The 13,269-nt window shown below is 41.6% G+C and overlaps 1 long non-coding RNA gene across 1 annotated transcript; it reads left to right on the top strand.

Moving 5' to 3' along the window:
- The first annotated feature begins 501 nt into the window (after positions 1–501).
- LOC125616733 lies at positions 502–12,739 on the top strand. Its single transcript, XR_007347468.1, has 3 exons — positions 502–731; positions 10,844–10,930; positions 11,510–12,739. It is a non-coding gene; the product is annotated as an uncharacterized LOC125616733 (long non-coding RNA).
- Positions 12,740–13,269: the final 530 nt, after the last annotated feature.

The raw sequence follows: 13,269 nt of genomic DNA, 5'->3' as shown, positions 1-13,269 counted from the left end.
CCTAGAGGTGACAAAGCACAAGTTTAGGACAATTGAAAAGAAATTGGTATTTGATATTTCAAAATAACATCAAAGTCACAATGATGAAAAAATAGAATTTGGTTGGATTTCCTTTAATTCATTGTCTAGTTTTGTTTTTATTTTGATTTCCATGAATGCGGAGGGAGAAGCACAGCTTTAGAGGATCTCAAATCTGTTCAGATGTTGAGTGCTTGAGAAGGTTCAGGAATATTTCTGGGGGAGGTTCTACTCGGACAGGGGCTTGGTTCAGGTCAAAAACCACACCTGCTCTGCACATCAGTGCTCTGATGGCATTCCTCCCTTGTCTCCAGGCCGCTTACCCTACTGGCAACCCCAGGCCCCTGTGGGATAATTTGGCTTCAAGTCATCATCCAACAGCATGACCTTAGGCACATTACCTAACCTCTCTAAGCCTGTTTCCTCATCTCTAAATGGGAAGAGTATCAAGTGTACCAACCACATGGTTTGTGTGAGGAAGCAGTGAGGCAGGGACGGTCAAGCTGTCCCCTCAGTGCGTGGCTCATAGGACACTAGAACCTTAGCAGACATTCATGGGGGGGTTGAGAAGGCAGTGAGTTCTCTGGCCCTCACCGCAGGGGATTCTAACCTGTTTTTCACAACTTCCCCCAGAATGTTTCATCTATGTGAACCAGTTTGGAAGTTCTGTGTTCACCTCTTCCTCTGCTCTGGAATTTTCTTTGTTTTCCACAGTGAGTATCTGCTCTGATTTAGGTAAGGGAGACAGCTGGAGTAAGAATATGTAGGGTCAAAGTCGAGTTCCGCCATGGACTAATGGTGTGTACCTGGGGAAGTCATTCGCCTCCTTGAGCCTGTTTTCCTTGTCTCTAAACTGGGGGATATTAAGGGTGCTGCGGCCTCACGGGTGCTGGGAAGATCCAGTGGGTTTATATGTACAAAGAGCATAAAGCAGGCTGGGCTTGCTGAAGTCCCCAAATGTGTTAGCCACTGTCAGGTCTCCTTATTCGGGGAGCATTTATACCCTGAGGATGTCTTACAAACTACTAACAAAAATTTGAATTCTTTTAAAAATGATCTTCATTAACTACTTAATTCTTAAGTACAAACCAGAACTATGAGCAATCCAAAACTTCAGAATTGTAATAATTGTTATATTTTAAATAATTGCACGCCAAATACTAACAATTATAAAGCAATTTAAAAATCTAAAACAAGATAGAAATTCCTGTTCCAGGTAGCTCGCCGGTTCTTAGCTTGCTTTCCCCTCATTTAAACTCTTTCACCACTTCAGCATAAGTCTTCTTTCTCTGTCTTTAAATGGTAGCACCTATCGGTTCATCTTTAAAACCTTTCAATGTTACCTTTTAAGTTTAATCTTTACTAGTCACAATTTAAAACATAATTAATTCGGTTTGTTTTTTTTAAATTTGAGGGTGAAGGAAAGTTTTTTTTTTCTTAATTGTTTTGGTTATACTTTCCTACAAAAGCATCATAGAGGTTACGGAAGAGATTTTCACTTTAGAGTAGAACTAAACAGGGCTTAAACAATGCAAATGATTTGCTTTGTTAGGTCTTTTTGCTGCACAAATCCATAAAATTCTAACAGGCTGTAGAACTAAGTCAAAGTCGATTTATAATTAAGTTTGATGTCTGTACTTGGAATCCACAGCCTGAATTTAAGATGCTGTTATAATTAAGAATAGTGAGCATGTTGATTTAAAACATCTTTGCATATTCCCTTCATTATTTCTTTAAGACAAATAATTGCAAGTAGAATTACCAGAACAAAAGTTATGTCTTCTATGTTTATTGCATATCACCAAATTGCATTCACAAAAATCTGAACCAGTTCATGCCCTTACTAACAGCATGGAAGACACTCCTACACTCTCTATTAACACTTGTTAATATCATTTGCCAGCTTTTATAAGTTAAAATGGCATCATGTTGTCCATGCACGAGGTTGAACGTTTAAATCTATTCCTTTTCCAGTTTTCTTACCTTCTGACTTCTGTCCTCATATCCTTTGACCTTTGACCATTTTTTTTGTTTTCCTTTTTTAAACAGTTTTAAAACTCTTTGTATATTTAAGATTAAATAATCTCAAACATCACAAATATTATTCTTATTTTCTTTTCTATCTTTTAATATAATCAATATCTGTTGATATATTGTTTTCTGGATATTTAGAAAGTTAGACACATTTGTAACTTAAAATTTTCCTAGCCAGGCATGGTGGTGCATGCCTGTAATCTCAGCAGCATGGGAGGCTGAGGCAGGAGGATTGTGAGTTCAAAGCCAGCCTCAGCAATTTAGCAAGGCACTAAGCAACTCAGTGAGACTCTGTACAAAAAAATAAAGTACAAAATAGAGCAGGAAATGTGGCTCAGGGGCTAAATGCCCCTGGTATATTTTTTAAATTATTTTTTCTTTTATGATAGGCTTTATTACTAATCTTCAATTTGCTTAAGTATTTTTTAAATATGTTAAAATATGTTTTTAAAATATCAAACTCTTTGCTTTTGTTTGCTTTGTTTTTTATTTATTTACTTTGATCTTTCAAGTTGCTGAACACTTATCTCAGTATCATGTATGAATCATACATGTGGTACATAGTAGGAGCTAAAAAATGTTTGGAATTAATACATAATTCAGTTACCATTCTTTTAGAGGAATTATTTTATTAAAGTTAAATCTAGCATTTACTTATATTTGACAAATGAAGAATAAACTAAAATATTCCTGTATATGCAAAAGATCACTAACCTTGAGGAAATTGTCATGTATACAGAAGAAACTAGAAGTAGATAAGTGGATTTCATGGAGTCTTTTGTTTATGTGACCAGAGCCACCAGCCATGCAATGCTCTACCCCCTGTAACCAATGCTATGAAAAATGGGACTCTGTTGACCGGGATGGCAGATCCTGTTGTCTGTCCAATGACTATTCCCCACATTTCCCATATTAATAAAAACTCTGAGTTTATTTAGGGCTGGATCAGCAACATGCTCAGGAAAGGTGGTTCCAGGACAAAAATCGTGAATCATCTAATCATATAATGGAATTCTTCATTAATCTTTTGCAGCAATTGGTTTAGTAGTGGGCATGGAACTCCATTCTGACTAATGGGGAGGGAAAGCCTACCGGTGGCCACGAGGGAATATTTACTCTGTGTGTGTGTGTGTGTCCTTCTCATCCTGCTTTTGGATATTGTCACATGAGAATGGAATACCTGGACCTTTGAGCAACCATCACTGCGACGCAAGGGAGCTCTGTGTCCAGACTAGCGAGTTGAGTTTCTGAAATAGTCCACCATCCAGGCTTATTATGTGAGAAAATTACACTCTATTTTAAAAGTCATTTTTAGTGGTTGTGGTTTTTATTTTTTTAGTCATGTTTTCCAATTCTGTTCTCAGCCTTTTGAGTCTTTGGTTTCCATGAAGTAGTGAGCTAGAGGGTTGCCATGGTGCTCTCCAGGTTGAAAACCCCACAATTCCTGTTAATTTCTAGTTACCCTTTGGAAGTCTTTCTCATCTTTATTCTAAGAGAGAAAGTCTTTAAAATCCTGAAATATAGAGAAGGATAAAACCTGTAGAGTACATTTCACACACTAGATTTCTCGTAATCTTTGAAAACAGCTCTGAGAAGCAGGTATACCCATTTTGCAGATGAGGAAGTCAAGGCTCAGAGAGGCTAATGACAAGTCCAGGGTCATCCTGATCGATACATTGAGCCAATACTTTAACTCCACTTCTCCGATTCCCTTCCTCCTGGCCCTGTGCCTCTCAGCTGCAGACACCATTATCTCTGGTTGGTTTATAGCAGCAGACAAACCTCTAACGTGATTAATTTCTCCCTGCTGTCCAGAAGATCACTGATCACTCCAAGAACAACTCCACAAACAGCCAGAGAGTTGAAAAGGAATGTTACCACCCACTAGTGGATTTTTTTTTTTTAAATGAACTTACAGGGTCAGGCTCTGATGTTTATATGAAAGGAGATAAAGCACACCTGTTCTTTTGGGAATATACTTTAAGGAAAGGAGAATATATGACTTATTTTGGATAGGATATTTATAACCTACTAATCTATAAACTAAATGATGGATTACTGAAAGTCAGGGGCCTGCAGGTCCTGGCAGAATGCAGTTTACACGGCGATCATGCAGTCCCAGCCCTGAGTGGAAGAGGAGAGAGAGAGGCTATGACAGGTGGGGACGGGCTCTGGGCTCACGGTGACCTGTTGCTGATGAGTAACTGCTGCAGAGGCTTGAGGACATCCGCCTGCCGTCTATCGCCAGCAGGAAGGTTCACCTCATTTAGGAAATCACCTTTATGGTTTATACCCTCAACATCTAGCTCAGAATCTGGCTCATAACAGGCGCCTAGTAAGTATTTTCTGCATCCTGTTGTTGATTAATGAAATTGAACTCTGAAAAGGTGAAGTTACTTGTTCAGACTAAAGTAACCAATAAATGACAGAGCCCAGACTTCTGGTCTCCTCTCATCTAAAGAACTTAACTTCAGTAAAACTGAAAGTATGGACTCTGTTGGGAGGTCAAAAATATCGCTATACATGGGAAAATCATTTAAAATTCTGCCTCGGAATATCTGGCTTCCAATATAAATAAATCATTCATTTAAAAGAGAGGCTACATTCTTCTTGAATATGGGCAGAAAGACTGCAGTAGCTCTGGGAGCATTTAGTCATGAAAATACACCTGTCCCCTGGGGCCACCTAGAGGGCCCAAGGTAGTCTCTGGTCCACCTGAGCAATCTTTTTTCTATGGCTGGCATGGCCTTGGCCACCCTTAGAAAGATGCCTGTGGGTGACAGACATGGCTTTCTTATCAGTACTTCAGTCGCTAAACATGTGTCAAAGGCTTAAATGTGGCACTGTAGGCCACCTTAAAGGAGAAGCAGAGGAGCTTACTGGAAGCAGATTCTGAAGAGATTGTGTCAAAAGGGAAGGGAGGGGTTCTGACACTTTGACTTGGTAATGAAGGAGAGGTAGAAAAAAAGGAAAAACTAATAGCTCCTTGACAGCAAAGACTGAATAATGATCATTGTAGCACAGCAGTCAAATATTTGTTAAGTAAATGAAAATTGCAGTCACATACTTTAACTCCATATATATATATTTATATATATATAAATATACATATATATTCATATATCAGATATGCATGTATAAATCATCAATTGATAGAGCAGAGTTGATCTTTCCTACTCTTTACTATCTGAGTCGCTCTCCCATTGTACTGGTTTTCATAGTAAATCAGGGCCCCCCAAATATGGATCCTGATGCAACTGGCCGTTGGTCCCCTTATTTGGCACTAATAGAGAAGATAGAATACATAAATGTCACAGATGTTTTCTTAGGACTACTGGTGAAGAAGTTTCTTAACTCTTCTATAGATACCACTTGGAGAGATTCTTTCTGGTGGAAAGAGCCATGGCTTTGTAGAAATTCAGGAGGTGAGATTTGTATCATGTGTCGTTCAATTCAATGACTGGTATACCCTGGAGCTGTGCAATATGGTGGTCCTGTCATATGAGTGAACATGAGTGAGGAAGTATGTATTCCCTAGAAACTTCTGGCAGCTATTGTACAGTCATCAGGGAAGCCAGCTTTAGATCTCAGTATAACATGTGGACAACAGGGAGGAAATACAGGCTGGAACTGGACCTATGGTGACATTGTTGAGCAAGTGGAGCAAACCTTGCTGAACCATCCTACTTCATTGCTAGGTGGTACAGCATTTCTTCCATTGTCAAAATCTGTTTCATTCTAATTTTATATTTATTGCAACTAAAGCATTCTGAACGGATACACCCAGAGCAATGGATATCTCAGATCTGTAGCATTAGTGTCATCAGCGTAGACACCCAGGTCAGACCACTTGGATCTCGGGGACTATTTTGTCCTGAGTGTCCAATTTCACACCCTATTTATAGTCCCCAGATAATTACCAAGTGTCTATTTCAGCTTGGAATAGACATGAGAGCATCTGTACACATTTACCAATTCTCTTCAATAAACTTTTGCAAAATTTCCTTCATGCAGCAGCATTTTGTCAAGTAGAAGTTCATAACATATAAATTAAAAAAGAAAAAAAACCCTAAAAGAACCTGTCCTTCAGAAACTTGTCATTTCCTGACAATCAGGGGTTGTCAGGAAGGTAGGAGAAAAGAGGCCACCCGAGCCTCTTGTAACATAAGGCCCATTGTTCACTGTTGAAAGTGAAGGTCAAATACCTCAGCCAGGAGGGAGAAAGTAATTCCAAGCTGGGGCATCAGTAAAGGGGTCAAGAATAAGTTTGTCCATGAGCTGGACTTAAAGAATTCACAGAATTTCCACAGCCAGAAATGGGGATAAGGGCATCCCAGGCAACAAAGAGTAAGCACAGGTCAGGAGGCAGGACATTACAGATGTATGAACTGGAGCAGCCCATGCCGGGGTGTGGGATGGAGTAGGAGAGGATTAGGCCAGAAGGTGGGAAGGAGCCGGAGTGTGGCTAGAAGAGCTTTCCAAGGAGTTGTGCTTTTCCTAGTAATAGAATATTTTTAACACAAACACAAGTAGTAAACATAGATGCCAGGATCCAGACTGAGAAGTTCCTATGCATTAGCTACTTTAAATCTTTACAAGCACTTGATGAAATTAAGTACCATAATAATCACTCCCATTGACAGGGGAGAAAACCGAAGCACAGGGAGGCTGTCTAACAGGTCCAAGGTTGACTAACACCACTAGAAAGTGGTGGAGGTGGGCGTCAAACCCTGGGCAGACTGATTCCAAGAGATGAGCACACCAAGGTGCTCCAAATAGTTACCATGTGGTTGGTGGTGACTGACATGACTGGAGAACAAATGGCAGGTAGCTGTCTCATAGCTCAGGTGAGAAACAAGGGTCTGGTGAAGTCAGAGGCAAAAAGAATAAAGAGATGGAGCTGAGAGAGACACCAAGGAAGGAGACACCACCATGCAGGGTGATAGACCAGGACACTGGCCTGTGTGGTTTGCTCTTGAGTCTTTTTAAGAATTGAGCTTCTGAATGCATTTTGATGGCAGACACACTCTGTTTCTCCAGGATCACACCCAGACTTCCACCATTCCCCTCTCAAGCCTGACTTTCAACAGCCAATGCATGTATGAACCCCATTCCATAGGATTTGGTGTTAGAGATACATGAGTCAGCCATGTCTAGCTTAGATGATGGGACAGTATGGCACAGGAAGAGGCCAAGAGGGACCAGAAAGATTTGTAGATGGCCAGTAGGATCATGGAAGTATGGCCTGAAGCTTGGGATGAAATAACAAGGAATGGTTGTAGTCATTGGGGTAGAGAAACTAGTTAAAGTCACACGAGGGCTGGATCTGCATGCTTGAAACGGTTGAGTCTTGAGCATAGACAGGAAAGTCTTTTCTTGAATGATCTATGTCATTCAGTTGGAGACGATCAGACTCAGCAGGCTTTAATCATACAGATTTAGCCCTTCACAACCCTAGAGCAGTGGTTCAGATCAGCCTGCCCTTTGAAATCACCTAGGGAGCTTTAACAATGCTGATTCCAGGCTCCCCCTCTCCCTGCACAAGAATTAAATTAGAATCACCTGGGCTTAGGTATAATTTTAAAGCTCCCAGGGTCCCAACAGGCAAGATGACAGGTTAAACAACACCTGGAAAGTTTATCAGTGGGTCAAAAGCTTTGTGTGTGGTACAGAAAACCGAGTGGTGGTGCAGCTGTGCAGCCATTGTCTTGCCTGGGGCAAAAGGAGCCCGACTTCTGGCAAAGCCAATCTCTGGGGCTGAGTGATGTCTGAGAGGGACAACAGGAAGGAGGATGGCTCAGATCCTAAATGCTGCACGGGGCCCAGTTCAATCCTTTCTTCTAAATCCAGGATGGGCCCCAGGACTGAAGTGGGACGGAGCTGCAGACTCCAGGCAAGGGGTCTGCTGTAAGAGGAGACGGGATGGAGATGCCAAGAAACTGCTGGAACATTCATGGTTTTTAATGAGTACATGGTGAACTTCACTCATCTTCGATATAGAAGTTAAACCAGCATCGAAGTAAAGGCAAATAAAGAGACAAATAAATAAGAATGTTCCTGGTGATGTTAATGTGAAGCCAGGTGATAATTCAGAAGTTGACAAAAATGATATAAAGAAAATAAAAATACTCCAAGTCTTGCTATGTGGATGGTGGTTGTGTTGTACTATTGTTTCGATCTCTCCATGGTTGACCTCCTGCTCTTTATAATTTTATGTAATTGTACTTTTCATTTGACACCATGTAGCCTAAGTACTTTCCCAGTCTTTGGACACTTAATTTCAAATGACTCCATAATTTTCAATTTATATGGCTGTCACATAGCTTACTCAATCACTTCCAGATCTTTGAGCACTTAAACCTTTTTTTTAAAAAATATATTATAAGTGGTCTTGATATTATTTGTGCCTAAATTTCATATTAATTCCTCAGGTTCGATTCCTAAGATGGAAACAGCTGGTCAAGGAGTATGAACGTTTTAAAGATATTGTTATTGTTTGGATCTCAAATGTCCCCCAAAGGCTTATGTGTGGAAGACTTGGTCACCAATGCAGCCATGTCCGGAGGCAGGGTTCTTGGGTAGTGAGTGGATCATGAGGACTCTGACCTCATCCATCTCATTCATCAATGGGTTCATAGCTGATGCCTCTTGGCGGGTGCTGGAAACATTGGGAGGTGGGGCCTACTTGGAAGAAGTAAGTAAGTAGAGAAGTGTCTTTGAAGGGTGTATCTTGTTCTTAGTCCCTTGCTCGATCTCTCTCCTTCCCTCTCTGGCTTCCTGGCTGCCATCAGGTGGGCAGCCTTCCTCTGCCTCACCTTTCTGCCATGATGTTCTGTCTCACTTCTGGCCCAGGGTAGTGGAACCAATTGACTACAGACTAAAACCACTGAAACCATGAGCCAAAATAAATCTTTCCTCCTCTAAGTTGATTTTCTTAGGTATTTTGTCACAGCGATGAAAAGCTAACAAAGACATTTTTGCAACTCCAACTAGTTATGTAAAAATGGGGATTATTGGGAGGGGTGAGGATGCTGAATCTCTGTAAGTAGAAGAACATGGTACATAACCAAACATTAGGGAGGGGGAGTCCAGGCAGCCCTTCAGGCTGTCTCCCCACTGCCAGGCAGGTCACAGTCTGGACCAGTCCACACATGAGGTTCACACGCAGGGCCATCAGAGAGGCACTGCAAGCAAAGCAACCACCTCAACCTGGGTCCACACAAACATGCCTTGAAAGGGAACCCCTAGAACACAAGAGCGTGGATATTTTAACAGTTCTTGATAGAAATGTCCAAATTTCTTGCCAGAATGTACCAATTTAGACTCCCACTGGTCTGTGTATTATATCCTTATACCTGACATTGTTTATTTTATATACATACATAAATTATAAAATTAAAAATGCATCTAATTAAATATATATTTAATTCCCCCAAAATTTGATAGGTGAAAAACTTTATCCTTCTTTGTCATTTTTTATTTCCTTATTTTTTTTTAATACTAGGGTATCTGAACATAGTATTGACTAGATAGTTGTATTTGCCCTTCTGTGAACTGAATTTTCATTTAGATCACTCGTGGAGGCTGGCTATGTTATTATTATTTTTTAAAAATATTTATTTTTGAGTTATAGGTGGACACACTATCTTTATTTTATTTTTACATGGGGCTGAGGATCGAACCCAGCACTCCACGCATGCCAGGCAAGCATGCTACCTCTGAGCCACAACCCCAGCCTGTCTTTCTTCACACTCTTAAAATTTCCTTTGGTGTGCAGAAGCTTTTTAATTTGATGGCATCCCATTTATTGATTCTTAATTTTGTATCTTGAGCTTTAACGGTCTTGTGGAGGAAGTTCGTGCCTGTATCAATATGATGGAGTGTTGACTCTAGGTTTTCTTCTAACAATTGCAAGGTTTCTTGTCCAAAGTCCTATGTTTTTTATCCTTTCTAATTTATCTTTTGTGCAGGGTAGCTATGTTATTATTAATTGTGAATTATTCCAAAGCACTCTTCTCTATTCCCTCACACCAGAACTCCTTACCAGGTTCTGAAATAGCCCTATCGTTAGGCAAAAGCGTTTGTTTCCTTGAATAATGCAAAAAGTTTCAGTTTCTACTCTGTGTTTGCCCCATCAGTGGGCCAACGATTCGAATCTTGTTCCAAATGAATGTTTTTGAAAACTCCAAAGCTCCATATGAAAACCTTAAAGTTTCCCCACTATTAAATATAATTTAAAGAACTTGGATTTGCAATGTCTTAAAGATCCCTTTGACTTGTTGTGGGAGTTAGGACCTGACTTTCCCTAGCTGCTGGCTGTTTAGTACTTGGAAAAGAAAAACACCTCCTTCATGTAGGCAAAGGAATAAACCTATCAAAAACTAGCCATCAGAGTGCACGGTCTAGGCTATTTATGGTCAGGTCAAGGAAGATATCACGATTATGGGTTTTTTAATGATCACTAAATAACTCTTGCTTTGCCAAGTGGGGTCCTCAGTTTTATGTTTTTAAAGAACAATTATTAGAAGCTAAGCAGCTTTTGGATCCTTAAACTTGAGATCATTACCTTAATCAGGATAAAATCTGTTTTTTTTTTAAAGTACATCATTAATGATTATTTCATTTTATCAGCAAAAGCAAAGGGAGGCATTAAGGATCAAATGAAAACAAGACCAAGAGATTCTCCCTGCAGACCCTCTTTGTCGGCTTTTTCCTCCACACTTACTGTGAAGTCACATGGCCAGATGTTTCTAATCCCTAGTGCTTATCACAAATGTCCTTTCTGCAACAGGTTTGATAAGCCCCGAAGAGGACCCAAGTGCATGGAGTCTGAAGTCTCAAAACTTCCCTGGTGATTTAGTCAGTTCTTAGAGTGCTGGTGAGCTGGTGAAAGGGCTGGCCTTGTTGGGAGCAACAGAGACCCAGGCTCATGTCTGTCAGGTCCCAAGGGTGGATATTCCAGCTTTTCAGACTGGAGCAGGGAAGAGGAGCAGAAGGAGAGAAAGAGCTACACTTGGGACTTGTCTTCATTAGCCTGGCCCACCTGGACTGTCCTAAAGATCTGATGTGGGGTGGGTCAACTCCGTGGGCATTTTAATTTGCAATATTAATAAATTTGAGTACATATATTTCTTGTATTACATATAAGTAAAAAAAAATTAATAAAGCCTTCAAGGAAAGCTTCAGTGGCTCAAGGATATTATTGAGTATGCATGTTCCTCTGTTTTTGCTCTTTGCTACCCTGTTTATGAGCTACATTTTTCTCATGGCCACAAGATGGCTGCAGGGCCCCCCAAATCATGTTCTCCACATGCCAGCTTCCCAAATGGAAAAAAGAAAGAGTGAGCAAAAGACTTTCCTTCTATGCCTGACAACTGTCTATTGGGGGCGGGGGCAGGGGGTGGTGGAAATCTTTCCCAGAAATCCCCAACTGACTTCCTCTTAAATCTTATTCCAGAACTGGATCACCTAACTCTCACTGGACTCACAGGCAAAGTTGAATAGTCCTGCCATCGTCTCACTTATCTTCAGGGCTGAGTACATTGCTACCAGGACAAAACCGAGGCTCAGCCAGCGAGCATGCTGAAGGACTGGCTGCTAAGAGGCAACCTCCTGGGACAGTCCTGGCACTTATTGTCACACCTTCCACTGGTAAATTGCTTTTCAAAGTAACCTCACTGTGGCGTGATTTCCTGTTATACATTCAAGAGCAAACTAGGAGAGAAAACACCCCAGAAAGCCATGTGTGTGGCCTTGTGGGGGTAAGGCTAAGAAAAGGGAAGGTCTTGTGGATCAACTCAAAATAGAAACACAAATTTTCATTAAGTATCTGTTTTGTGCCTGGCAGAGTGCTGGGCCACTGTCAACCCTATGAAGGTGGGATGTGGGCTAATCTGCAAGTAGGCAGGGAATAGACCATCCTGCTATCAGGGAGAGAGCCTAAAGAATGAGAGCATTACTCAGGGCCAAGATGTGAGGTGGAGAAAATAATAACCAGGGGAGGTGGCAGAGGGCAGATGTTATTGCAAATTGAGTTCTGGCGAGGGCTTTGAGGAAAGCTGAATTTGGGGTCTTGAAGAGTTAGAGGAGCAGAGAGGAGAGAAGTAAAGTGGGAGAACACTGCAGGCCTGGGGGCAGGGCTCATGCAAAGGGTGGACCAAGAACAACTGTTGTGGAGACTGAGAGACCTGAGTGGGGTGCAGACGTGGAGAGCGCTGCTTGAATTCGTGGACATCACTGTTCATCAGGCTGGATGGGTTCAGCTGGGCACGGTGGCACAGGCTTGTAATCCCAGTGGCTCAGAAGGCTGAGGCAGGAGGATCCCGAGTTCAAAGCCAAATTCAGCAACTCAGGGAGACCCTGTCTCTAAATAAAATATGAAAAGGGGCTCGGGATATAGTTAAGCACCCCTGGGTTCAATCCCTGGTACACCTGCCAAAAAAGAAGTGAGCCTCAGAGCAAACTGGTGTCTGACAAAATGAATTTTGCTTTGTGAAATTTCCTGGGGAAACAATGTTGTCGTTTGGGGCAGTCTCTGATGTCCTCGGGTAGGTGCCCTGCATTTACTGGTAGAAAACAGTTCTGGGGGCAGGGGATGTGACTCAAGCGGTAGCGTGCTCAGCAGGCATGCGCGGGGTCCTGGGTTCATCCTCAGCACCACATAAAGATAAAATAAAGATGTTGTGTCCACCGAAAACTGAAAAATAAATATTAAAAACATTCTCTCTCTCTCTCTCTCTCTCTTTCTCTCTCTCTCTTTCTCTCTCTCTCTCTTCTCTCTCTCTCTCTCTCTCTCTCTCTCAAAAAAAAAGAAAGAAAAGAAAAAAAAAGAAAACAGTTCTGGTGGGGGTGGGGCCGGGCTGCCTCCTGCCCAGGACAAATGCCCATCCGTAGGTTGCTCACAACTTGCACAGATTCAGATATCCCTGCAGGTGGTCCTTACACGTGTTGCTTTCAGAGAAATAGACATCCTGCTTCATCCTTCCTGGCAGGGCGACACTCATCTTTATTGCAGATTTTCTTAACCGGTGCCTAAAAACCTTTTAACCGTCCTGCCCTGATCCCAGAGTTTCCTCCCCTAGGAGCTGCAACAACCTCACCCAGATAACATGCTCCTGTCCTGCCGACACCACCCATCACAACTTTCCCCGGAGCCCACTGCCCCTGTGTGCATATGAAGATCCTCAAGTATAGACCAGACCCCACAAAGTCTTCTCA

This window comes from Marmota marmota, unplaced genomic scaffold (genome assembly GCF_001458135.2).
Source record: "Marmota marmota marmota unplaced genomic scaffold, marMar, whole genome shotgun sequence".
Classification (NCBI taxonomy): domain Eukaryota; kingdom Metazoa; phylum Chordata; class Mammalia; order Rodentia; family Sciuridae; genus Marmota; species Marmota marmota.
The sequence above is the reverse complement of the archived record's forward strand: the minus strand, read 5'-3'. Positions and strand labels throughout refer to the sequence as shown.